This window comes from Galleria mellonella, unplaced genomic scaffold (assembly GCF_026898425.1).
Source record: "Galleria mellonella isolate WM207_F2 unplaced genomic scaffold, CSIRO_AGI_GalMel_v1 utg266, whole genome shotgun sequence".
NCBI lineage: Eukaryota > Metazoa > Arthropoda > Insecta > Lepidoptera > Pyralidae > Galleria > Galleria mellonella.
In genome coordinates, this window is record NW_026442061.1 from 448218 (window position 1) to 475340 (window position 27123).

At 33.1% G+C, this 27123-nt stretch overlaps 1 protein-coding gene across 4 annotated transcripts in view; it reads right to left on the minus strand.

The window, feature by feature from the left end:
* LOC113516136 (beta-1,4-N-acetylgalactosaminyltransferase bre-4-like) overlaps positions 1–27123 on the minus strand; it is a 224981-nt gene that overhangs the window by 36586 nt on the left and 161272 nt on the right. For 3 of the 4 annotated variants that reach the window (XM_026900509.3, XM_026900510.3, XM_052895223.1), the window contains one exon: positions 18016–18054. The exons of the other annotated variant lie outside the window; for it this stretch is intronic. The gene's annotated coding sequence lies outside the window, so the exon portion shown is untranslated. The remainder of the gene's footprint in view (positions 1–18015; positions 18055–27123) is intronic. 4 annotated transcript variants of the gene reach the window in all.

Genomic DNA, 27123 nt, shown 5'->3' on the forward strand with positions numbered 1-27123 from the left:
GTAACATAGACTATATTATTTTTGAAAATTCTATCTACCTGACCGGACTGGCTACTCAACTGACCCGGATTGCTAATATTATGTAAATACAATATTATGTCAAGATACATAATATTATGTATTGTTTAATATAATATTATAGGGGGGAAAGGGATTGTTAGCAATGGAGTTTGACAATCCCATTGCTAGCAATATGCCCTATTAGGTCGACCTCCACGTGGTTCCCCCTGGAAACCATCGTGAACAATTCTTGTTGAATTTGTCACGATGGGCTAACTGGCCTACTTCATCCTCATTTATCATCCTTCACTGGTGCCCCGCCGGTGGATACCGATAGCGCGGGTAGGATACCATTCCATTATCACACATAAAAAAAAAATATTATTGCTTAAATTTATATGTATATAATGTTTACATATTTAATTAAATTATAATATTTGATATAATGGAACGAGTACGTGTATAACAACAAATATAGCAACAAAAAAAATTACAAACGAGTTAAGAACCTTCTTGGTAGTTGTTAAAAAAGAAAGAATATTAATTTAAATTTCTTTTTCTTCCCAGTATCTAAAATTAAATAAAAGCTACCTGATGCGAATTCCTTGTAAATTACTACAGCAAAGTTTGTTTCAATTAATTTATTTTGCTAATGAAGAGAATGAAATTAAATAAATAAACAAGACTGAAGATTTTGTAATTTATTAAAGTATTTTGCTGTACTAATTATGAAATATGATTGTTTAATCTAATCTTATAATTATGGCACAACTAATAAATATTGAGAATGCCTGGAAGTTTACTAATCTAACCCAAGAAGGAATATATGAATGAATGAATGTTCTCCAATCAAATCAAAATATAAACTTAAATTCACATGTGCATTTTTCTTATTTCAACCTACGTATGGCGTGCAAAATTGATTATTGAATAACCCTCAGATGATGGAGGGAAAGGGTTTGTTAGCAATGCGGAATACCAGTCCCACTGCTAGCGGGGGGAAGAGATTGTTAGTAACGCGGAGTATCAGCTCCATTGCTAGCAATATGCCCCAAAAGGTCGACCTCCACGTGGTCCCCCCTGGAAACCATTATGCTGACTTCCTGGTGTATTCATCACGAGGGGCTACCTGACTTGCCTTTTCATTCTCACCTATCACCCATCACTGGTGCCCCGCCAGTATATATGCAGGTGGGGTGACCATTTCACTATCATCAATTAAAAAAGTCCCATTGCTAGCAATATATTCTGTTAAGTTGACCTTCCTGTGGTCCCTCTGAAAATCATCGTGCTAAATTTCAGGTGTATTCATCACCTGCCTTTTCTTTTCAACTATCATCCCTCACTGGTACCGCGCCAGCGTACACCATTAGCACAAGTGTGGTTACCTTTCCATTATCATCCATTAAAATAAAAGACACTCAGATAATGTCATTTTTTATTTACAAACTCAAAAATATTTAATCCATTTGATAAACTCTTTTGCTTATAGAAAGAAACATTATCAGCGAATAACATAGGTTGTGTTTTATTAAAAAAAAGTAAAAGATCTTCTACCTATCTACATAGGTAGGATAGTACTTCTACCTATGCAATAACGGAGCGGGTCGCTCATATCCCGTAAGAAGGTTAAGGGATAAATTTTCAAAAATCATCAACATCACACCAGCTGTTATCTGTCCATACTTAGTACTAAACCTGTTATAAATTGGCTAAGTTAATATTATATATCAATTTGTATTTCTTTTTAAACTTGCATTGTTTGCAAAAGTACAGATAAAATTTCTTACCGAACTCGTAAACTTTAATTAACATAGATAAGATAGATAACAAGTCGTAAGTCCGTTAGCGTGTCTAAAAGTAGAATAATAAATAACCCAGAATATTTTAAGATTGAAAGAAAAGTTAGCGTTTTGAACATTGACGGAGTGGATTTAGACCTGTCAATTAGTCTGTTTTTTTTTTATACAACTTAGAATGGCATTATCCTTACATTTATCAACTCGAGCTGGTAAGTCCTATGAATTACTGGTAAAACCTAAGATTTACCAATACGATTTTACTTGCATAAATCATTTCTAATATAATAATACCAAAAGTTCGGTTGAAACTTCGTAATAACATACATACAGAGAGGAGACTTAGAGATAAGTTTAATATTACTTATAAATCCCTTAAGACCAAACCAAGAGAGTAAATTTTAACAATATGGATATCTGAAATATAAAGCGTATTATTTCTTATCTTTATAAGTTAACAACTTTCCTTATTTATAATCACATACACACACGCACACACGCATACACGCACGCACGCACGCACGCACGCACGCACACACACACACAAAAACATATACATATGCAGTTGGGTATATCTCTTCTTTGATTTACTTTTTATATTCACCTTTTTTTCTATGATGAAACTGAAACTTACAGCTCTAATATATTATAAATACAATTGTATGCGTAATTTTTACAAATATAAATTAAACTTTTGTTATTACATATGATAAATTAAATTGAAAAATAAGAATTCTGGTTCTGATTTATAATCCGTTTTTAATACTTAGATATAAAATAGAATACTAAAGATTTTCTTTTACAAAAAATCAGCTAAAATCGTCAAAAAATTATACAAAATAAACCCATATTGACTATAAAAAAACAAACATTAAATTTCATCAAAATATACAAAGATATTGTGTAACGTACCCAAAAAAAATCAGACAATTATCTTCTTCTGAAGCTTACAGACTCGAAAAGAACGAAATAAGACAGAATATAGGCGATCGTTAAAACAACATAAGACAGTAATAAAATATATAATGACCTTAAGACTGTTCCTATTTTCCTCAAATATAAAATACGCACCCACGCACGCCTCGCAAATTATTGTCTAAAAATCAGGGCCAATCTAATTAGAATCGGCCCGCCCTTTAACTTTATCGCATGTCTGCAACCGTTACGGACTTTTTATTGTCCTGATGGGTCAAAATTTATTGGGATCGATAATAGGCGTTAATGTTTTGAGAGCCAAATAGAGTTGCTTATTGATAAATATTATTACAGCAGCATCATATTTCATTACTGAAATGACTATTGGATAGATATTTGTTTTTAAAATTTTACTACATATATTGATGTTTATTAGTGTACATTTTAGTGCTTATAGTTATTAGACACCTTATTTACGTATTTTGAACTATTTTCCTTACACGAGATAATATGTTATATATTTATTATAATCAAGTTTTTTTTAATGGGTGAAAATGGTATGGTAACGGCCTGCGCTAACGGGATACGCTGGCGGAGCACCAGTGAAGGGTGATAGATGAGAATGAAAACAGGCCAGTTAGCCCATCAGGAATTAACCATGATAGTTTCCAGGGAGAACCGCGAGGAGGTCGACCTGGTTGGGTATATTGCTAGCAATGGGATTCTCAGTCTCCATTACTAACAATCCCTTTCCTCCCAATTATAATCAGGTTGGTACCTACAACATTTGTATTTTATTAATGGATGACGATGGAATAGTAACCCCGCCTGCGCTAATGGTATACACTGGCGGGGCACCAGTGAGGGATGATAGATGAGGATGAAAGCAGGTTTGTTGGCCCATAGTGATGAATTCATAAAAAAACAATCAAGATGGTTTCCAGAAGGAATCGCGTACAGGTCGACCTGATAAGATATGTTGTTAGCAATGAGGCCTCTAGTCCCATTATTAACAATCTTGTTCAATTTAACCCTAAGAAGACACAAGTCTGCGCGTTCATCGCAAAAAAGACACCGTTTGTCGTATCTCCTCACTTTCAGGGCACTTCCCTTGATAATAAGTCGAGTCTGGGGATTCTTGGCGTCGATATATCTAGCGACGTCTAGTTTTGCAGTCATCTGGAGGAAAAAGCTAAGATAGCTTCCAAAAAGTTGGGGGTGCTGAATAGGGGGAGACGGTATTTCACGCCAGAAAACCGCCTGAAACTGTATAAAGCTCAAGTGAGGCCACACATGGAATACTGTTCTCACCTGTGGGCAGGAGCGCCACAGTACCAACTCCTTTCGTTAAACCGCATTCAAAGTCGGGCAGCTCGAATTGTTGACGATCGGCGTCTTACTGTCCGGCTCGACTCACTAAAACTGCGTAGAGATGTTGCATCTCTGTGCATCTTCTACCGAATTTATCATGGGGAGTGCTCTGAAGAATTGTTCGGATTGATACCTGCTGCAGATTTTCACCATCGTACAACCCTCCATAAACTAAAATTTCATCCCAACCATCTGGACGAGTGGCGGTCCTCCACTGTGCGTTTTTCAAGGCACTTTCTCCCACACACAACCACTCTTTGGAATCAACTTCTAGCAGCAGTATTTCCGAACCGATTCGACAACATAACCTTCAAGAAAAGAGCATACTCCTTTTTAAAAGGCCGGCAGCACACCTGCAATGCCGTAGGTGTTGTGGGTGACCATGGGCGGCGGTAGTCACTTACCATCAAGTGAGCCGTTTGCCCCCTGTGTTGTAAAAAAAAATACCTTTCCCCCCACAATATTTGTATTAGGTGATGCCTAAAATTAAAATAAAATCCGTCTGCTTTATTGGTATATGCCGGTGTAGAATCAGTGTAAGATGATAGTTGAAGAAGTCAGGTTAGCTAGTTCATAGTTAATATTTTTTTTTTAGTAAAACGTAATAAAAGTGTAAAAAAAATGAATAATTGATCCGACTATAAGACAATCTGTTGATCTCAAATAATACTGTAATTTAAAAATCAATTTATTAAATGTTTCGATTTGTTAATAATTTCATTTGTAACTGTGATAATTTCAACAAAACTTAGTTATATAATTTTTAAAACTTATGTATATTATTTACGTCCTATGTATAATGAGATTTTTATATTTTACGAGACGCCATGACGCAAAGCGATGTACTCTCTCTAAAGAAGGCTTATATATATATATATATATGAAACAGACCCTAGCCATCAATCTCCGACTGCTATTTAGTTCACGCACGTTTTGCAAAAAATGGCAGTTAGAGATTGATGGCTAATATGGCAGGCCTGTAGTAATAGTGGTGGTCAACCTTCGAGCGTCGACAGTCACACACATACTAATAGCGGTAGCGAAATTAAACAAAATAATTCTTATCAAATAACCAGTGAAAACTTAACTTAACTTCCGCAAAATAACACCTAATTTAAAATTTTTCCTTTTCTCTGTTTTAACAATTATTTTTATTGATTATATTTGTAACAACGTTTGCTTCTGAAAGTTATTTACAACACCGACTTGGTAGCATCAATTAGAGTAATTAAGACGACGCGAAACGAGACTTTCGAAAAACAATTCGTAAACTCCGGAAGATACGTTTAAAATCCAGTCGAAGTATCTTAAACTCACAAAACGGGACAAGTCTTTATGGTGTTTCGTAGATATCTATATTTATGTTTTAAGTGACTTCCGAAAGAAAGAGGTCCTCGATTCCTCTAATTTTTTTATTCAATTTCAAAATATACCTTTCAATTTGGTTGTATTTATTATTTATGTTTGTTACTTCAGAATGCGACAGAGTTAAATAAATGACAATTTATAAACTGTATTCGAATTTTTTTATTTATATTTTTACGAATAAACTTTCAGATTGGTCCCAAAAGAATTTCGTCATGACTGAAGTCGATGTTCTTTTGTAGAACAAAATCTTAAATTATATTATATAAATCATATTGTGATTATATTTCGCGATTACGTCGCCGATTCTGAAGCTTTCGTTTTTCTTTGTTTGTTGCGAAAAATAGCTTATTTCGAAGAAAAACCTATGTAAACGCGCAATATTTACAATGTACAATATCTATGAAACAAGTAATATTGTTGTGGGTATTTGCGTAACATCTCCTTGCTTATCTGATACGATTACGATTGAAGTCCTTTTTTTTTGAGGAGCAACTTAATAGACTTAGTATAATATACTTATATACATATAAATACACAGAGAATGCGGGTACTCTCCTTAATCTATGCTGGTACATCACGTAACATTTACATTTGAAAATGGAACGATTTTCTAGAAATGGCGGGACTTTTTTGCTGGCATCTGTGAGGGTTTTATACGATCCTGGAAAAGGTCAATCAAGGTTGTCAAGCCAAAGGATTTGTATTAATCCGACCTGTCTACAGCGGAAATTTGTCCAAGATTAAAACGTAACAGACAAAAACGTACCGCGACGGAAGTTATTGCGATGGAATTGCCAGTTAATTATGGGTATTAAGCATTTCAGATTAATGTCAAGGCTACCTTTTATAAGTAACAAAACCCTCGTTTATTTTCGTGAAATGAAAGTAATGAAACAGCTTTGCGTGAGTGCTTTAGGTACACCCATTTCAAATATAAGTAGTTTTTTAACTGCGCAGTATTTGGTTAGAGGAAATGATTTGCTTCATTCAAATGGTTTGTTTAAATTACATACATCACATAAAATGCAGTTTCTTTTTTTAATGTATGATACCTTTAATACCTTTATACCTTATAATAAAGATTGTGTTCAACAAAAAATCTACTTCAACTGTGGCAAAAAACAAAGAACTTGTCCTTTTTGAAGTTGTTTAAAAATACATCGTTTCAGCTTTAGATATACTCACTATGATATGATTCCGAAGTCCACTTGTAGGTATAGTTTTTATAAAGTAACACTTAATCTAACGAGAATTCAGTAATTCTCATCCACATTATTTAGCAAATTTGTTTAAATTTCTTACATAAAGAAGGTCGTAGTGTGCTGTGCAGTCTCAAGGAACGATAAGTGAATATTTGTTATTTTCAAATACTGCTTTATTTAAGAATCAGCCAAATTACATCATCTCTGTAACTTGACTTCTAGATAATTATAGTTTAATTTATACCCCAAAGATGACAAACAAACATACATACCGTCTAATGGTAAACGGTCACTGTAGCTTGGATGCCTGCGCTAATAGACGTACGCGTTGTCGACCCTAAAAAAGCTTTATTATATCCTTTTTGAAGAACTAGTTTCTAGATAAAAACTCAGTAGGGAGCTAATTTTACAGCCTGAGTGTTCGCGTGAGAAAATTCCTTTGAAACAGCACTGTACGTGACCATTTAGGTTCAAACGTGTGAGGATGAATTCCCTGTCAATAACGAGCAGTACGATGATAAAAGGTGGCTGTGGGCAAATATCAAAACAGGGGGAAGCACATCCAGTTTAGCAAAGTTAAAACGTATCAACGTTCAAACCATTCATATCATTATTGACATTTCCAAAAATTAATCATCGGATTTGACTCTCCACTCAATATTCATTTAACACGCAGCTTGATCGAGCATGCGAGATTATCGGAAATTCACACTCACACCCATTACGCGTGTTTGCCGATTTTCCGAGATCTTTGTTTATTTGGGTTCTGATTTACGATACTTCGAGCCCAAACCTAGTTGCTTGTATACCTTTAATAAAGGAAGATATTGCTTGCGACGACCTTTCCTTTTGTTACCTCGTTGTTGTATTAATGAAAGTGTATCGGTTTTAATATTTTTTTTAATTGATTTATGTGTTTCTATGTTTTTGTTTTACATTGCGTGTTCATCTATAACTGAAATGCAAGCTTACTAATATTATAAATGAGAAAGTGAATTTGTTTATTATCATTTAGCGCCGTAAATTAGTGAACGCTTTGATTGGTTAAACCGTTAATGCCTAGAGGTAAGAAATAGAACAAAAAACCGTGAAAATCGCATCGAATCTGGTATAAGTAGTTGTTGCGCGATGTCGTAACAAAAATAGACAGACAAAGTGTCTAAAAGTTATTGTTATGCCTTCTACTGCTCTTAGTAAGACCCTTCATATAAATTTTTCCTAAATATCTCCCATATCTCAGATATCGTCTAGTTGCTATATATTTTTTCCTAGGTCATCTGTTCCCTTAAACGTTGGGAACTAATTACACTTCGATAGAAGGATACCAAACGTAATGGTAAATTTGCAGTTTATTTAATTGGCTTGGTCTTAAGTTTTTCTGTTTCCATGTATGTTATAAATATTACAATTATATGATATTAAATTTATTTCATTACCAATATGTATTTGGATAGAGAAGGATATAAGTTTTTATTGCGGTCAATCAATATATCACCACGGTCAGGCGGACGAAGTCGCAGTAAAGACAATGTAAAATAAGCAGAGATAATTTAAAAAGACTGTTGCAGATATAGCGTTTTTAGTATCTCGCATATTCTATATTAATTGTATTCACAGATTTACAGACATAAATAAAAGTAGATGACGCGACGCAAGTATTTTTGTACAAACACACGTTTAGATTTCACGTCGTAAAAAAATTTTGTTACAAAGTATTGCAAATTGTATTATTAATGCATTAATTAAATATTAATGCACAAATTAATGAATAATGTTACAATATGTATATATCTAAATGTATTTTATATATTTATTATATACTTATTTATATATACTATTGTAAGTACTCAGATATATGTAAGGTTTGCATATGTTTTATTACCATTAACGTTTCCGTTTATTAGATACGCTTCTTGCGCCAAATAGGTACTGTTTTTTTCTCTTCCACTCAAAGGTTGTCTGGAAAAGATTGCTTTAGCGATAAGACAGCCTTTTGTACTTCATATGTGTAATATGAATTTTTTGTATTATTCTTTAAGCGGTGCAATAAATAGTAAATAAATAATACAATAAATAATAGCTATTAACGGGTAAATAACAGTAAATATGTTTTAATATGATGAGAGGTAGGGATAACGTGGGTGTCGTGAACAAATAATGTCGATAAGCGGAGGAATAATGCAAACGGGTTAGGTTCGTTACAATACGTGGGTGGTCGTCCTACAGAATTCTGTATTAGTTACGTGTTATACTTACATGTATTTATATATTAAGTATCTACTCTGTAAATGTACGAATATGAAGCAAAGACATAAATTATAATAGATGTCGTAACTAACAAATCAATTGTTTCATTCTGAAAAAAATTGGATTCGGAGTAGTAAACAGTGGTTACCACTTATCGACAATTTGTTTACAATTTTAAGTCGTATAAAAAGTTCCTATACTAAATTTATATTGAAAAACCAAACTTTATTTCACACAGATTAGAATATATATATATTATAAAAAACTTTAATAACTTTTAATATCTAAAAAGAAGAAATCTTATATATAAAATTTTCGTGTCAAGGTGTTTGTTACCAAACACCTCCGAAACGGCTTTACCGATTTTTATAAAAATTGTTGTGCATATTGGGTAGGTCTGAGAATCGGCCAACATCTATTTTTCATACCCCTCAATGATAAGGGTGACTCTCCCCAATTTTTTTTAATGGACTAAAAATATATTCTTCAAATAATGTATATGGCAAAACAACGTTTGCCGGGTCAGCTAGTATATTATAAAAATAAACAAAATTTTATAATTGGTTTCAGCTCTGACTTTCAATTGAGTAGTACTCGCAGTACATTATCATTTAAGATAATTATTATTTTATAAAATTGAAATTTAAAAACGATTGAGAAATTGATGTAGATATTTGCGTTGTCTATGTCCTTCGATGTCTGTGGTACAAAGTCACATGTATTTACAATATTCATTGTGACTATACGTCATGATATGTTATCGAGGCATCGCTCTCATCTTAATATCTGGGGTCGATATAGTATATTCTCTTCTATTCATCCATATTATCTTACGTTACTTTATTCAGATTCTTAATTTCATATTCGTAAAGTTATTTTTTAATTAGTATATATCGATTAGATATTCATTTCAGTTTATATTTTTTGTAGTATTTTATGTTTATCTTTGATGTTAGATATAACTCTCATAAATATGTATGATATGTGCGTTTACGTAATAAATTAATGATGTAACAAATGGTTTATTCGCGTAATCGTAACATGATAGAGTGCAACATTTATGGGTAGAAAACATGTAGACGTTTTGAAAAGAAATAAAATTTGCCTTCATTCAATAATTAATCTTATATTTTCAGGTATATACCCATAGTTTACAGTTATTATGATTAAAATTTTCTTTTAATTAATTAATTACAATTTTTACATTATCAATTATACAAACTATTATTATTATTTTTAATACACACATTAATTACAAAATACTAATTTAAATCATTTCATTATAAAATCTTTTGTCGTCAGGTATGCAGTGAGGAATACAGTCTTTACAATATGATTACTTATTGTCATTAATCTTTCATGAAATTTTGCCTTACATTTACGTAAAATAGCAAAAAAAAAAAAAAAAACATTAACCCTCTTCTCTGCAAACATGGCAGATGCACTACACCGCCATGGCAAGTTGAGCATCGCTCGGAATGCGTTATTGTATTGCACACGCAGTGTATAAGTTCTCTTCGTATAACTATACCATAATTGGCTGCTGTAAAAAGCCTGACAATAGGACTTAAACAATGTCAATTTGACTAGCTTCGAACAGTGGTACACGATATTTGTGTAAACTATTATTTAAAATGGCATTGTATGTTAGTTTGTTTTGGTTTAATCTCACTTATTGGCATACGATTGATTGATTAAATTGTAATTTTGCATACACCTTTAGTTTTGATGATAATATAATATGAAATACACAACATTGTAATATTTTCAAAATGGCAGCCATCACAAGATGGCGGAATATGTATTTTTTTAACCCCCTTCATATGGGTATCAAATGAAAGGTTGTGAATAGTAAAAAACGACAAAATTTGTGACATTATACTAAATTCAATATGGAGTTCGTTACAAGATGACGGATTACATTATAAAAACATTATTAAACAGACTTCTCTGTAAAGTTATGACGAGGTTAACTCGGGCAAAGAATTACCGATGCGTGTCTGGTGGTCTGATTTCCCATGATAATGGTTCATGCGGCGTAATAAATAAGCCCCACGTTGGGCGCCAATAACTAATTCGTTTTAAAAAGAAAATAGTTATTGGTAAAAATTGTTTTAAAAATGGGGGTTACATGAAACTGCTACGTGAGATAAAGTGAAATTACACATAAAATGAGTAATTTTTATTTTTTTTTGTCCTTTAGTATATTGCTGTTTATAATAACAGTGTAATAGAAAGATAAAGATATCAAATATGTCATCACTCAGTATTTGATGTTTTATGTATCATCTAGTATAATATAAAACTTGTTTCACTAAAGATTTAAATTCGGGATTTTTTGATGAAAGTAATAATTTACATTTACATTTAATTGTTGCCATATATAACAATAAGAATAATTTAACAACAGTAGATATTTTTCTTTTATTTTTTTAAGAATTTCCATTTATCGGTGCAGCCAATTTATTATTTTTTTCCAGCCAATTTTATTACATTCATGTCTTTGACCTCCCTATACGACATGACACCTAGTGTTTCCTTTATCTGGAAATGTTATCCCATGTTATTCTTAGATCTTTCCCTTCCTCTTTTGCCTTTTATAAGGTTTGCTTTTTATAAGGTGGCCCAGCATTTTGCCTCTTCTATCCTCTATTGTTTTCTGTCCAGCTTACCCTAATAATAGACATCATTTATAAAAGTTATATGTCCAGTTTATGATATTATTAGATATAAAGATTACACCAGTTTTTACCTGGGGATTCGCTCGCGTTAATATTGATTTTGTTAAAAATTCTGATTGTTGGTATAGGTAGAGATAAAACAGTTACAAAGAGAAATCTACTCCCTTTTAAGGAGTACTTCAAAACAAAAAAATATATATATTTTAATTATGATTTTTAAATAATAATTCTGCAAAGTTTGAAGCAAATCGTACGACGCAATTCAAAGTTTTATACAAAATTTGCCCCTCCCTCACCCCATCTCCTGTAAGTTTTTCGCAGGAAAAAGTAGCCTCCAATCGTCTTCAGGGTCACATCTATCTATACACCAATATTCATCGCAACAAACTCACTTTTGCATTTTCAATCTTAGTCAGGATGATTAGATTTGGTACTCTACAAATTACGCCCGCCGATCCCGCGCTTTCATCTGTGGAAGTATTGTGATATTGATTAGCTTATAACATTCTTCAACAAATTTGCTATCAAATTAAAAAATCATTCAAATTCGACTGGTAGTTCCAGAGATTAGCGTGTTCAAATAAACAAACTCCGCTATACATATTAGTATAGATTTATGAAGATAAAATTCGTATACTTATTAACTAGTGACTTATCCCGGTTTCACATGACATATTACATAGTTTTATAACTTAAATCATGGTTTCATTCATTTTCATTTAAGAGTTTCCTCTTGTCGGTGCAACTAATTTATGCATCTTCCTCCAGCCAGCTCTATCCCAGGCCATATCCTTTATCTCCCTATACGACATGACGCCTAGTGTTTCCTTTATCTGTCCCATGTAGTTAATCCTCGGTCTTCCTCTTCCTCTTGTGCCCTCTATCTTTCCTTCTATTATGCTCTTAAAAAAATCGTCATGTCGTATAAGGTGGCCCAGCATTTTGCCTCTTCTATTCTTTATTATTTTAATCAATGTTCTCTTCTCGTTTACTTTTTTTCATGGTTAAAAAATAAAAATCGAATTTTTGGTGACATTATTACAAAACTTTAGTTGGTAATGTAGAATGGATTTACACACACACATCTTCAATAAAAATATGAAAACAACTGTAAAACACGGGTTTTATAGTTATGGATTTTGATACGGATCAAAATCCGTTCATGTGTTTAGAAGAAATACGAGAAAGCAAAGAAACAAACACACATGGTGGACAGTAACTTCGTATTATACTATTTAGAGGAATAATAGTTTCACAATTTGCACTACTATTAAATTTAGAACGTGCAGATGTTTAATCCATTAAAACTGAAAACAAAATAAACCTTTTAACATTCAGCCCACCGTCCGTGTCTAATGTAAATACCTTATTTAAATTGAGTTATCGCGAACAAAAAGTTTAATTGTTAGGGGTGAAATGGTGAGATTTACAGGACGGTGTGGGCCAGAAAAAAACTAACTTTTACGATTAAATGGCGTTCTATCTGACTTTGCCTTCGAATTGTAGATACGAAAGCTTGTAAGCACTATTGTGGGCAAATTTATTAGACAGATCCTTTAAAGATAGAAAGATTGTGAAAGGAGATTTCTATAATGGACAAACATCTTGATAGGTAGAACTACTTGGAATTAAAAATGTCTGGGCTTTTAAAAGTATATAAGGAGCATAAAAAGAATGGTTGTAAAAGGTAACATTTTAAATATAATAATGTAGCCTGTACTATATTTATATACTGTAAGTCGCTTGTTGTAATTTATTATATTCCCCTATCTTATCGAGTCTGAAATTAGTTGGGCAATCCGGAAGATAAATACGCGAGTAAAGCCGTTATAAATAATAGTAATATTGTATTATGGTCGTAACTTCGTGTTTTGGAGAACACTTAGAGCGGTCATAGTGAAGCTTACTTAAGTGTGGCAACATCGGAATTATATGTCAATTTTCAAAAATATTTCAACGTTTATGACTTCAAAAGTGCTCCGTTAGCGAACTAAAAAACATTCTGTGCCGAGGCACACGCACAAACTAAGCAATATTCAACAATTATTTTAATAGAATTAATAATCAAATTAAGGATAAGAGCTATTTCCAGTGATCTTGGAAAATATAATAATGAGATAGGTTATAAAATAAGAAATTTTGCATCCATGTCCACTCTATAAGGCACTAGAAGGCGACTTCGTACAAACGTCGTCTACATGGAAAACTGTTATGCTCATGTTTCTGCCATAAATATTGCATAGTTAGCCATTATAAAACCTATATGATGGGTGGAAACGGTGGTCAATTTGACTAGTAGAACCACAGTATAAAGAACTGTTACACTGTTATAGTACTATAGACTTTACAAAATACACTGTAATGTTCAAGGTACTTATTCATGCCTATAGGCGACCGTTCTCACTAGCAATCAAGTGGACAGGAAATATAGGCAAAGTAATTATAGTTATCACAATAGACAGTAATTATGTGAATAAAAAATATCATTATTCCAGCATTAAAACTCTTAACAGTTATTAAATAGGAGGAATTAAACATAGATTTCCTTGTAGCGTTTTACTCGGGCGTAACGACTTCATAGTTTATAGGTCAATTCATTTCAATTAGCCGAGATTTGTTCGCGTTTACCAACTGTTACAAGTTATAATTGTAGTCGTGGATTAAATTAAACGCATTTTTTAAGAGCTAAGGGACTTACAGAATGACTGAATTTAGAGTAATTTAGATAATAATATATTAGAATACGCTGGACTTACGTCTAGTCCATTTATTTTAAAGGGATTTCAAACAGGAGGAGGTTCAATTATATCTTTGCAAATTTTAAATTGATTTTGATAATTCTTTGTAATCGATAGCCTTGAGCTCTTTTTAGTGCATATTAATTTTATTATAATTATTTTTTTTACGAAGTTGAAACTTAAATTATTTTGTATTTTTATCTATTTTTTTGGAAAAAAAAATTATTCAACATCTCTCTTATATCGTTGGCATAAAATGAGCCATGGGATGGGTAGCAGCGTCCCTCTTAAAACGTCATCAAAGCCTAACCGCGGTTGCCAACTTGCGGCCAAGCGTGACAACTACTGGCAAAAGCCCCTAACAGAGAGGCCTATGTTCAGCAGTGGACAGTTAACGGCTGGTATGATGATGATGATGATCTCTCGTATTTTGGAAACTGTATATATAATTTAAAATAGACACAGCTATAGACACAGAATAGATTTATTAGACGGAAACATCTTAATCTTGTCGTAACATTATAAATATGATAAATTTGGTATACGTTTACTATTGGGGATAAGAGATGGAGAAAGATATACGCTAATTTCTACCTTCGCCAACCAACATAATATCCCGATTATGATGAAAAGATGAGTTAAAATTTGTCGTTAATGTTTTTTTTAATAGGTAAGTAAGAAATAATAATCCCGCCTGGGCCATCGGTATACGCCAACGGGACACCAGTGAGAGATGATAGGTGAGGATGAAAGAAGGTCAGTTAGCACATCATGATGAATACCACAAGAATTATCCACGATGGTTTGTAGGGAAAATCGCGTGGAGATCGACTTGATAGAGTATATTGCTAGCAATAGAGTTGTTAGACACTATTGCTAACAATCCCCCCTCCCTCTTTAATGATTTTACATATGTAAATGCGAGTTTGTTTAGCTCTTAGCGTTGTAACAGCTAGTCGAATCGGTATGAAATACGAGTAACAATAAACTTAGTATTTGACCTGGAGAAGGACATAGGTTAATTTTATCACACACGCGGAAGAATTCGCGGGTCAAAACTAGTTAACAATAATTCCCTAAAACACACTCTCTGTCAGATTTTCGAATGTTCAAACATGACATTTCCATCAGTCGTACAAACGCGACACCTACCAATAAGACCCGGTAACCCCACTCGAATTAAATTGTGATTCCCGTCCGTGTCATGTAAGCGATCCTTCACGGCACTATTCGAGTTAAATTAATAATGCGGGGGCGGAAACAAAGTGATAATTAAGTTTCTGAACGGTACATGTACCTGCAGGTGAGATTACATCGCCCGCTGTCTAATACATACATACATGCTATTATGGAAACATATATGTTTAACAAGTAGATGTGACCATGTTAAAAAAATATTAACTGTTACTACTGTGCAATTAAATTAAAAAGCAAGAAAGATTACTAAATTAAATTGAAAATTAAATAAGTTTAAATCTTCATAAATCCTAAATAGCCGTCCCAAATGAAAACTGATAAGAGAAAAAAAAATTCAAATACCTATACAATGATATACTTAACATAGTTGGACGAGTTTCATTTGTTTCATGTCATTTCATTTCATTTGAGTTTTCACAATACGAGTATGGTGTCTGGTTGTAGCGCCACAGTGCGCTTGATCGCACAGAGATTTCACTTGAGAACTTTATACTATACATTATCCTTACCAATATTATAAATGTGAAAGTGGGTTTGTTTGTTTCTTATCTATTAGCATCTTAAAAACGGCTAAATCAATTATTATGAAATTTGGTATACACACATTATATCGCGGCCAGTGATCCTGTGTCAGTGTGTCCTGGTCACGCGGACGAAGTCACGTACAAAAGTAACGTATATATATATATATATATAATCTTGTAACGGCAGCTTTAGGAATTGTAATTCTCGATGATTGTCGCCGTATCCGTGATTGTAATCAAACACATAGGGTATAAACGTATTTCCATCCGCGATATTTGAACGTTCAAAGAGCTGTCATTTCACCCCGCTACAAAGCCAGAAACTTGTACCCGAATTAATGGCGTTCATTACAATATACTTTGATAGATAAATATATATTATCTGTTAGTACTTAGGTAAATCCACACAAAGCTGTGTTCCAGACAATTGCGCATACTGTTGATAACTTTCCCCGCGGCGTCGCTCGTGTTGCTAATCTAATTAAGCCACGTCGCTTCAAACTCCTGTGGGATTGCGTGTAATGCCACATATATATGTTATATGCGTACAATATTATATATATGTATATATGTAAACGAGATATGGAAGCAAACGAATGTTACATTGAGGTATTATATTGAGAATTGTTACTCATTTGTTTGTTTATTTAGGAAAGGGAATTTTAGATGTGTGTTTGAACGATGTTGATTGTATGATATAATGTTTCCTTGTTCAACGCTTAATGGGGTTCGTCGACGGAGTCTTCATATGTTTTGAACTGATAACACGACAAAGAAGTTGAAAGCCTTATAGGAAAATTTCTAATGAAGAATTTTTGCTATTACCGCGTTTTTATCCACGTCTTAGTCGAAATTAAAAATGTCATTTGATTGTTTAATACAGATTGCAGAAATTTCTTGGCTATCTAATTAATAAGAAAGATTTACGCGATGTCGTGTTAGGGAGGGGTTATTAAGTTGTATTGTATTGTTTGCTCGATCGATTCTAATAAAATACAACTGCTATTGTTCTCACTTGATTATAAAATTAGCGTATAGCGCGGTTTCAGAGATGTTTCCTTCTATGAACACTCAAGTTATGAAATGAGCTCCATGTCGAAGTTTTTCCAAGAGACTACAGCATGGGGTTCTTTAAAAAAAATGGGAAAGAGGTTTCTTCAGGGTCGACAACCCCTGGTATTGCAGGCGTTCAGGCTATGGTAACCGCGTATTAGTGGCTTAGGTGGGCCGTATGCTTGTTTGCCACATCAGTGGTATAAAACTAATTTTTCATACGACTGCTGTCTACATACGATTTGTAATGTCAGAAAATGTATTGACAGACAGACAGACAAAACACACTAACGCACGTTTAAATTAGCAACAGGTTTAATGTTATAGACAAAATCATTAAACTAACGATAAAAAAATCTACCACTAAATGCTATGTGATTTTATTTTATTATGTATTTGAAACGAGAACTTAGATAACTTTTACTTAATCTTGATTGTAATTGTACATCATATATATTTACTTTTATATGCCTCTGGTATTACGGGTGATCAAGAGCGGTGCTAATCACTTACTGAGCCGCATGCTTGTTGGCCTATTATAAAAAAAACAAAAAAAAAAACTAGTAAACAGTGTTTTCAACTAAACAAGATTTAGCTGGAAAAGAATGTTTTGTTTTCTGAAACTAAACAATGTTTTATTTTACGTTGCTGTACTAAAGAGGTATTATGTATGTATTTATGTAGATAAAGAATAGGTATTTACGTAATACCATAAGAATAAGATTTATTCTTATATATTTATTCTAAAACGACAATGTAAAGACAGAATACAATAGTAACTATTCTTTATGTTAACGTCAATACGATAACAAACTCTAAAAAACAAATTAACATAGAAAGAAACATAAATATATATAAAAGAGTAGAATCAAGAATCTCTTTTTTGGAGTTGGTTAAAAATTTAAAATGTATATACGTACGGTTTGCACTCGGTTTTCACTGCTTTCCCGGAAAAGGACCTGTCGAGGTAAGAAATATATAATGTAAAGAACCACAACTAAGCAAAAGGTCTTTGGGTCCATACGGCCACAGTGTTCGTAGTTTCGTGAAAGAATCGAATTGTGATAAAATCGGAACTACATCGAATAATTGCTCGTTTACAAAACATCTATATATAGAATTGTGAAATGTGCTGCTAAGACCAAAATTCGAGGAGGGCTGCAACAAATCGGGCTAAAGCCACCATTTTCAATTTATATTTCCTAGACCAACTATTTCTACATAGTGGCCATTTGTAGTCAGACAACCACAATTCAATTTCATTCAGCAGAACGACATCTGCCGGCTCAACCAGTATATGATAATAATAAGAGCCACACAATCACACCAATTGCCTGGTTCCCAACCAAAACACCTAATGGGAAGTAGCTAATGTGCTTATGAATATTAGCAACGCGAGCGAATCTGATTTAAGGTTTACTCGATGTGATTTCGATTTAATCACCGATTTTGAAATCCCTTGATTCGATTGCGTCCAAAGTTACTCTTTACTTTAGTCCTCTAGTGCGGCAACGTTGCCAGTATAATTTAATCAACATTGGGGATCTTGGGTCTACCATTTTGTACCAAATAGCTTTTTCACAGCTTGGATTTCGGGAGTAAAAAACTAATGAAATAGACTACTTCTAGATGGCGTATCAAGTTAAAATATATATTTGGTTTTAAGTTAGGCCTTTATGAATACAATTGCATCAAATTTGATGCAGTAGGTTTTATGTAATACCGGAACAAACTACACGACTTCAAGATAGACAAAATATCTAAAAAATATTGTTTTGGTATCTATTGGTCTTATTAAAACCTTTTTTATTGATTTTTCTTAAATATCCATGTAGAGACGTTTATTTTATTTATTTACGCTCAGGCTTTTTTTTTGATGGGTGAAAATGGTATGGTAACCCCGCCTGTGCTAACGGGATATGCTGGCGGAGCACCAGTGAAGGGTGATAGATGAGAATGAAAACAGACCAGTGAGCCCATCATGATGAATTCATCAGAAATTAACCATGATAGTTTCTAGGGAGAACCGCGAGGAGGTCGACCTGATTGGATATATTGCTAGCAATGGGATTCTCAGTCTCTATTACAAACAATCCCTTTCCCCCCTTTACGCTCGGGCTGTGGAATGAGTTCCCGATGTTTTCCATAGAGACTATATAGTATGGGGTTTTTCTAAAAGGGTATATTAAGGATTCTTTAGGGTCAGCATTGCGTACGTGACACCCCTAGTGTTGCAGGCGTTCATAAGCTACAGTGACCGTTTATCATTAGACGGGTTGTACGATTGTTTGCTATCTTTGTGGTATAATAAAAGGCAAACATATAAAAAAAAGAACAATTACATATCGACATCGTCTATTTATTATATTGCTAAAAAGGTAAGATATTTTTTTTTTATACAACTTAGAATGGCAAACAAGCTGACGGCCCACCAGATGGAAAGTGGTAACCGTCGCCTATAGACATGAGCAGTAGCATGGACATAACAGAGTATACTGTTTCGCCCATGATACCCCCCATGCGTTGCCATTTCTGAAGACTCAGGTGTTATTCCCCTGTACCCTGTAAATTTACGCCATATCCCACCCTTCAAACCGAAACACAGCCATGCAAACAGAACTGCTTCACGGTTGAAACATGAATGGGACAGAGGTACCCAAGCAAACGACTTTTGTACAGTCTGCCTCTAGTAAGTTTTTGTACATAGACTACTTATCTTTTAGTTACTTCTAAACAACGGTTGTTATTGACTGTCATTTATTTAAACAAAATGTACAAACTTGTTCATGAATCAACAATTGAAGTAAGGGCAAACGAAATTACAATAAACTTTGATTGTTGACGTATAAACAAGTCTCTGTCTATGTTACGTTTAATATTCAAGTCAAATGTGTATTTAACCTCGTCTCGCATAACCTTTCATCTTGTGTATACCGTCATATTTGATGAATGTATAACGTACTAAGTATAACAAAATTGTAAGGAGTGAATATTCTGTACTTTGAGATTTTTTTATAAAAATATCTCGAGAGACTGGAAATTAAAACTTTATTAAAAATATTGCATTTAAATCGTAACAATTTTTATAGGACACAGAAGTAAATAATTTCTTTTATGGACGAAGATGCACTGTTATGCTATCGATGTATACAAGCGGAATACTAAGTGTTAAATTTGTCAAGAATTAACCACGATGGTCTCCAAAGGAGGTGATAGGGTGCTTTACTAGAAATGGGACTATTACACTGCATTATTAACAAGCACCTTCCTTAGAGGATATTTCTAGGAGATTGTTTAACATAATATATTAATAGTAAAAAGTCTAAGTGTTTTATTCACAATAAGGATACATTTTATTATTACAACGTCAAACAATATCGGTTGCAAAATGAATTAAATTAAAATCGGTTCAGAACATAGGATAGATAGAGAACACCGTATGACATACCTAAATATGATAAGAGTGATCCTCAAAAAACTTTCAAAATATGGCCTACTTTTTCCTAAAAATGGCGCATTTATTGGATATAGGGCATACAGGGTATTAATCTTATTATTGGTAATATGTAACACAAAACGTCATCTTATTTATTCGTACTTATAATATAATCATTAATACAATATGTACTGTTGTATAGAAACGATACAGCGACACTTGGACTGTAGTGCGACCATGAAAAAGAGTTTTGGATCAATTAATTTCTTTTTACCACTATGGTGGCAAACAAAGATACGGCCTATCTGATAGTAAACGGGATTACAGTTGAAACAATGTCAAAAACTACAAATATTGCCTTGCCATTAAATTCTTGTTAATCAAATACAGGATAATATTACCATTATGCATAGTCTACGCGTATAAAATTCCGGGCAAAAACTAGTCAAATATATAATAGACTCATTTTTTCCGGACTTTTTTAAAATTTAATACTTCTTTTAGATGTAGGTAGGTAGTCGATTACAATTTAGTCAAGCAATTAGTTTTGGTTATACCGTAAACAATTCAAACACGAGTGTTGACATTCAAGTGTCATTTATACTAAGCAGTTAATGGCTACATACATACATTCAGAGATTATTGCAGGTACTAGCACTGTACTATAGTAATAATTAATTGCCTTGCTAATTACTGTCTTGACTGTGAAATTTGGTATAAATAATTAAACGTAAAACGATATTTAATTGCAGTGTTATCTACATTGTATAATACTAAATGAATCATATAATTCTGGATCTAACGAGTCAGATTCACTGTTAGGTCTTCTCAGATTATATGTTAGGATTGGATATAATTAGAAATTCCAAATTATGCGCAAAAAAACTCAGTTATCTCAATCGTAGCAAAAAGTAATTAAATTCCATGAATTGTAAAAAAAATAGAAAATCGATTTACAATTGGCATAAAAAAATAAAAAACAATTACTATTTTGAACTCTTTGTAAAATATTTATTATCTATACGTAATTTCGTAAATATAGTTACAAAAAGTTGAATACAGTAAATGTCGAGTTTTTAGAGGTATCAGATATTCCAAACTCAACCTTTAGAATGTAAAAAAAAATGTTTAAATAACGATTTTTTAAATCAATAGAAATAGAGTACTTTACAAGTAAAAGAAAAAAGAGTTTCAGTTTCAGTAAAATATATAATATAAATTTATAAATATACCTATAACTATTGTAACTGATTAAAAATAATGGCATGTGTGCGCGACAAAGGAAACCAGGAATGGAAATTGGAAATATATGTATAATAGTCAAAGGAAGTTAGAAGACTAGGGCCGTGAAGGAAAGTCAAAAGGAAACAATAGATATGCGTGTCAATTTCGAATTTGGTAAATAATATACAGCTATAAATAATATATGTGGCCTGTACTTCACATATTGCATGCATGTGTAAACTTACAATAATAATTTTAATATAAATGTAACTTTACCAGAGGGAGACTTTGTACAAAAGTTGATTGCTTATGTACCTCTGTCCCATTCGTGTTTCTATCGTGAAGCAGTTGTGTTTGCATGGCTGTGTTTCGGTTTGAAGGGTGGGATATGGCGTGAATTTACTGGGTACAGAGGAATAACATCTGAGTCCTCAGGAATGGCAACGCATGGGGGTATCATGGGCGAAACAGTATACTCTGTTATGTCCATGGTACTGCTCATGTCTATAGGTGACGGTTACCACTTTCCATTAGGTGGACCGTCAGCTTGTTTGCCATTCTAAGTTGTATAAAAAAAATTTATAATTAATATTTAGCAATAATAATAATAATACATGTAAAAATGTTACATGCCAAACTGGCTGAATGTTATGGCTACACAAAAATATATAATATTATCTCAACTTACCACATTCATTGCAATAATATTCATTTCATTCCATTTGCAAATTGACAAATAAAACGCGGCAATTATTTTGTTTGTAAAATTATATTCGCAAACGTAGAATTGGTAATTGTATATTTACCATGGCGTGTGCAGAGAGAGATAAAAAATCGTTCTCAAATTGGGATGGAATTTAGAGCTTTAAATATTCATTTACATAAATTGTTCATTTTTTACTCTATTAGGTATTATTATTATATCAACCGTTTACTGTCCACTGCTGAACATAGACCTCCCTCATAAGGAGGGTTTTGCCAGTAGTTGCCAAGCTTGGCAGGCGGGTTGGCAACTGCAGTTAGACTTTGGTAATGTTTTAAGAAAAATGCTGCTGCCCATCTCTCGACCAATAAGCATGTAAAATGATTCAACCATAGATATTGATTTCTGTTAGATATAGCACCTGTTTGTGTATTTTTTTTTTTCGTTTCTAATAATTGTTTATATTTAAAAAATTTAAGGATATAATATACACTCTTTTAAATAGATGTTGCAGCATCTTGTACATGCTCATTTGACGATAAATTTTTCAATTCTGTGTTCTTACATAAAAAGTTCACAGGATGTCTAAGAATAGCATAATAGGATTGTATCTTGGAAAGAGTTTGGTGCGAAAGACGGAGTTTGCTATCAATAAAATAGCTTAACATAATGGCAAGTAATTTAGCAAGTGGCACGCTTAGTTTCATATAAATGGGGATACTTGCGTCGTCTATTTCATCTATATCTGTGGATCCAATAAAAGTCCTATCGTCGAAAGATAATTTCGTCAGTATTCACACTTAATTTAATCTTTGTAAATGGTTTATTTCGATTTGTTAGCTGGTTCTTGGCGTATCAATAATTTATTGAATAAACTCAGAATCTGTGTAGAAAATTGTATTTAATAAACTTCTCGAGTCATTATAGTACCTACTTGTTCACGATTGATTTTTGTTGGAAGCATTAAAATTTAGTAATTACACGCCAAGTATTACTTACTTTCATAAGGTTCGATGCTATATGAAATAAACTATTTTTTTTTTGATGGGTGAAAATGGAATGGTAACCTCGCCTGCGCTAACGGGATACGCTTGCGGAGCATAAATGAAGGGTGATAGATGAGGATGAAAACAGGCCAGTTAGCCCATCATGATGAATTAATCAGGAATCAACCATGATAGTTTCCAGGGGGAACCGTGAGGAGGTCGACCTGGTTGGGTATATTGCTAGCAATGGGATTCTCAGTCTTCATCACTAACAATCCCTTTCCCCCAGAAATAAACTATTAAATATTTGAAAAAAAAAAGTTAGTTTCATGAGATAATGAGATATAAGGTTAAGGCAGAAATAATGATCTTGACGACGAGAATGTAATGAACATATCATATTTGTCGTTTCCGACAATTGTTTCGACTTTATCTAGAAGTCTTCTTCAAGGTGAATACAGTGAAATAACAATAATGTACGTGAACATAAATTTTTGGAACAATATTGTTGATCTTGAAGTCAGGTTTGTTGGTCCATCATAACAAATTCATTTATAGATATTTACCACGATACCTATACCACGATATATATTATAATACAGGGGGCAAACGTGCATGCGGCTCATCTAATGGTAAGTTATTACCGTCGCTCATGAGCAGGTGTACTGTCGGCCTTTTAAAAAGGAATTCTTTTCTTGTTATGTTAAGTTCGATGTAGATTACGATGCAGTGACCATGACCGATGTGATCAGGTCAAAACTTCGAGATAAATCAGGTAAATTATTACAGTTTACCATAACCAAAACCATAAACCATGCAACGCAAACATTTTTCATATTTTACATGATGCATATAGGCATATTGAGTAAATCTGTTTTGTTCATAATTATTCTATTACGCTCATACTGTTTTGTAGTGTTATGACTTGAACAGGCCATTCAGTATACGCACTATATCTACGTGTAGAATAGACTTGGCGATACTCCAGCGTCCCAGGTGTGTCCGGGATTGTATGCAATCTGGAGCCACGTGGATAATAACTGTGCATGCCTAATACGAGTACATTGAACAATTACTGGAATGTTTCTGATAAATGAATAGGTAGGTCAAGTTAAATCCACAGATGTACTCGTGTCATCACATAGTATAAAACAAAGTCACTGTCGCTGTCTGTCCGTGCCTATGTATGCTAAATCTTTAAAACTACGCAACGGATTATGAAGCGATTTTTTAGTAGATAGAGTGATTTATTTATATGTATAATACATGCATAATATTGTAGAGAAACACTGATAAATTATTATTATAGTATTATTGTATACAGATATATATGTATTTTAATTATATGAGTTACTTTGTATATATGTCAACATATTTATTATTTCTTAATAGAAACAACTATACTGTTTCCTTCTATTATTGTACGCGCACTGCCCGCTGGTAATTAAAGCTCCTTTCCACTCAGGGTTTGCTGGAAGAAAACTCTTAAAGAGTTAAGCTCGCCTGTTGTACATCTTTATTTAATATATATTATATGTTTGTAATTTTTTCTGTACAATAAAGAATAAATAAATAAATGAATTTAGAGATTTTTAATGTGATGTCGTAAATAAACACATTTTTTTGTGCTTACATTGCAAACGCAAAACAGAAAAAATGGCTTGTTTACGAAGTGATTTTAAGCCATACAGCATTTTTGTCCAATTAAGTACCTTAAATACATTGTCCACTTAATATAGAGCAATATAGTTCTTTACAGCATGTAATTTAAATGAATATTTCCGATGATATTACAGATTTAAAATGCAGGGACATAGCGGTGCGGCGGTACTGTATTGCACCCGTGCGAAGCCGGAGTGGGTCGCTAGTATTTTTATAATCATTACATCAGCTGTTAAATGTCCACTGCTGAACACAGACCTCCCCCGTAACGGGGATTTTGTCAGTAGTTGTCAATCTTGGCAGGCGAGTTAGCAGCCGCAGTTAGTTTTATTAGAGACGATGCTGTTTTTCCGTCCACCATTAAAGTTCCCTTAGTCACCTCTTACGCCACCGACGGGAAAGGATTTAAAAAAAACTTCGTATTAAATAAATAAAAGCTGCAGCTGCTATTATTCAAGAGCCGCCATCTAGTGTCAAGAATGCTTTTTTAATACACCGAGGTGGTGAACAAGCATACGGCGCACCCGATGGTAAGCAGTTACTATAGCCTATGAACGCCTGCTATACAAGGAGCATTACGCATGCATTACCAACAATGAAGAAACCTCTTTATCCCTTTTTTGAAGAATCCCATCCTGTAACGTAAAATGGACTGTATTTTCCACCTCATTTGGGCCATTGTGCGTATGAAACTCCATTCTGTAAACTCTTGCAAAAACTTCGACAGGAAACCCACTCCTATATCACCTACGTTATGCACAAATAACTCAGATGTGGCTTACAGGATACCAACTTTATGTACCCTTTAAATATTTAAAATGGCAAACAAGCTGACAACCCATCTGACCGAAAGTGGTAACCGTCACCTATAGACATGAATGTAAATAAATAAATAGCAACAGGGATATTACAGAAAATACTTAAAAAGCTTATACTTTGTAATTTCATTGTCACCCTTTAAACCAAAATGTGGCCATGCAAGCACAGCTGTTTAGTGGCAGAAACACGGCTGGAAGCAATTGGGAGAGTGATGTTCAAGTTTACTATAACGACGCAGCGCAGGTTTTCAACGAGTGGTATAAATTATATAAAGTTATTTGTCTTTAATATAATATTTGAAATAAGATGTACAATTGTAAGTACTACAGTTGTACAAACATGTTAATTAGAAACAACTGGATATTCGTAATTAACTCATACATTATGTATGAGGAAAATGTACTTGTATGTTTCAATGCCTAAACAATAATATAAGTACTCTAGCTGTACTGAAATTTACATTAAAAGATAAGTCTATTGAATTTGAGCGTACAAAAGGATCCACTTACGCAATACATAGAAATAATTGTTAAAAGGAATTTTAGTTCTGTGACACAATTGAAGAATAAAATACTTGTATTTGATTTACATACTAAACTCATGAGCCCATTTTGATTAAATTTCTATGAGACTATTCTTTCATCTGTGATCTAGAAGTATATTATTATAAATAAAAAAAAAAAAAAATTTCAAATTGGTTTATAAATAACAGAGTTATGAGGCAACAAACAATACAACAAAAAAAAACTGTTAAAAAATGGGTAATTTTTTGTATCATAGGTAAATTACGTGTATATATAAATATATAAAATAACTTGGAAATATCCCACAGTGCCATCTAGTGCCAAACTAATGTAAAGTATAAAGTACTATAAGATATTACTATGGGACAGATTATGTAATATGTACTCGTACTAGGCCTGGGATTGAACTGGCTGGAGAAAGATGCATGAATTACGTAGTTGCACCAACAAGAGGAAACTCTTAAATGAAAAGAAGACTGGACAACTGACAGACATAGATATCTAAATACATATTTCTTTATTGATAAAAGTTTCGTGAGCATATTTTATATTTCAATTTAATAACTACTGGTTTAACTTACGTGTGATTAGATCGGAAAAACTCCAGTTACAGAATTAATTCTTAATCCTTGGTCATGAGCGACTGTGACGCGAGCACGAAACCGACTGATCTA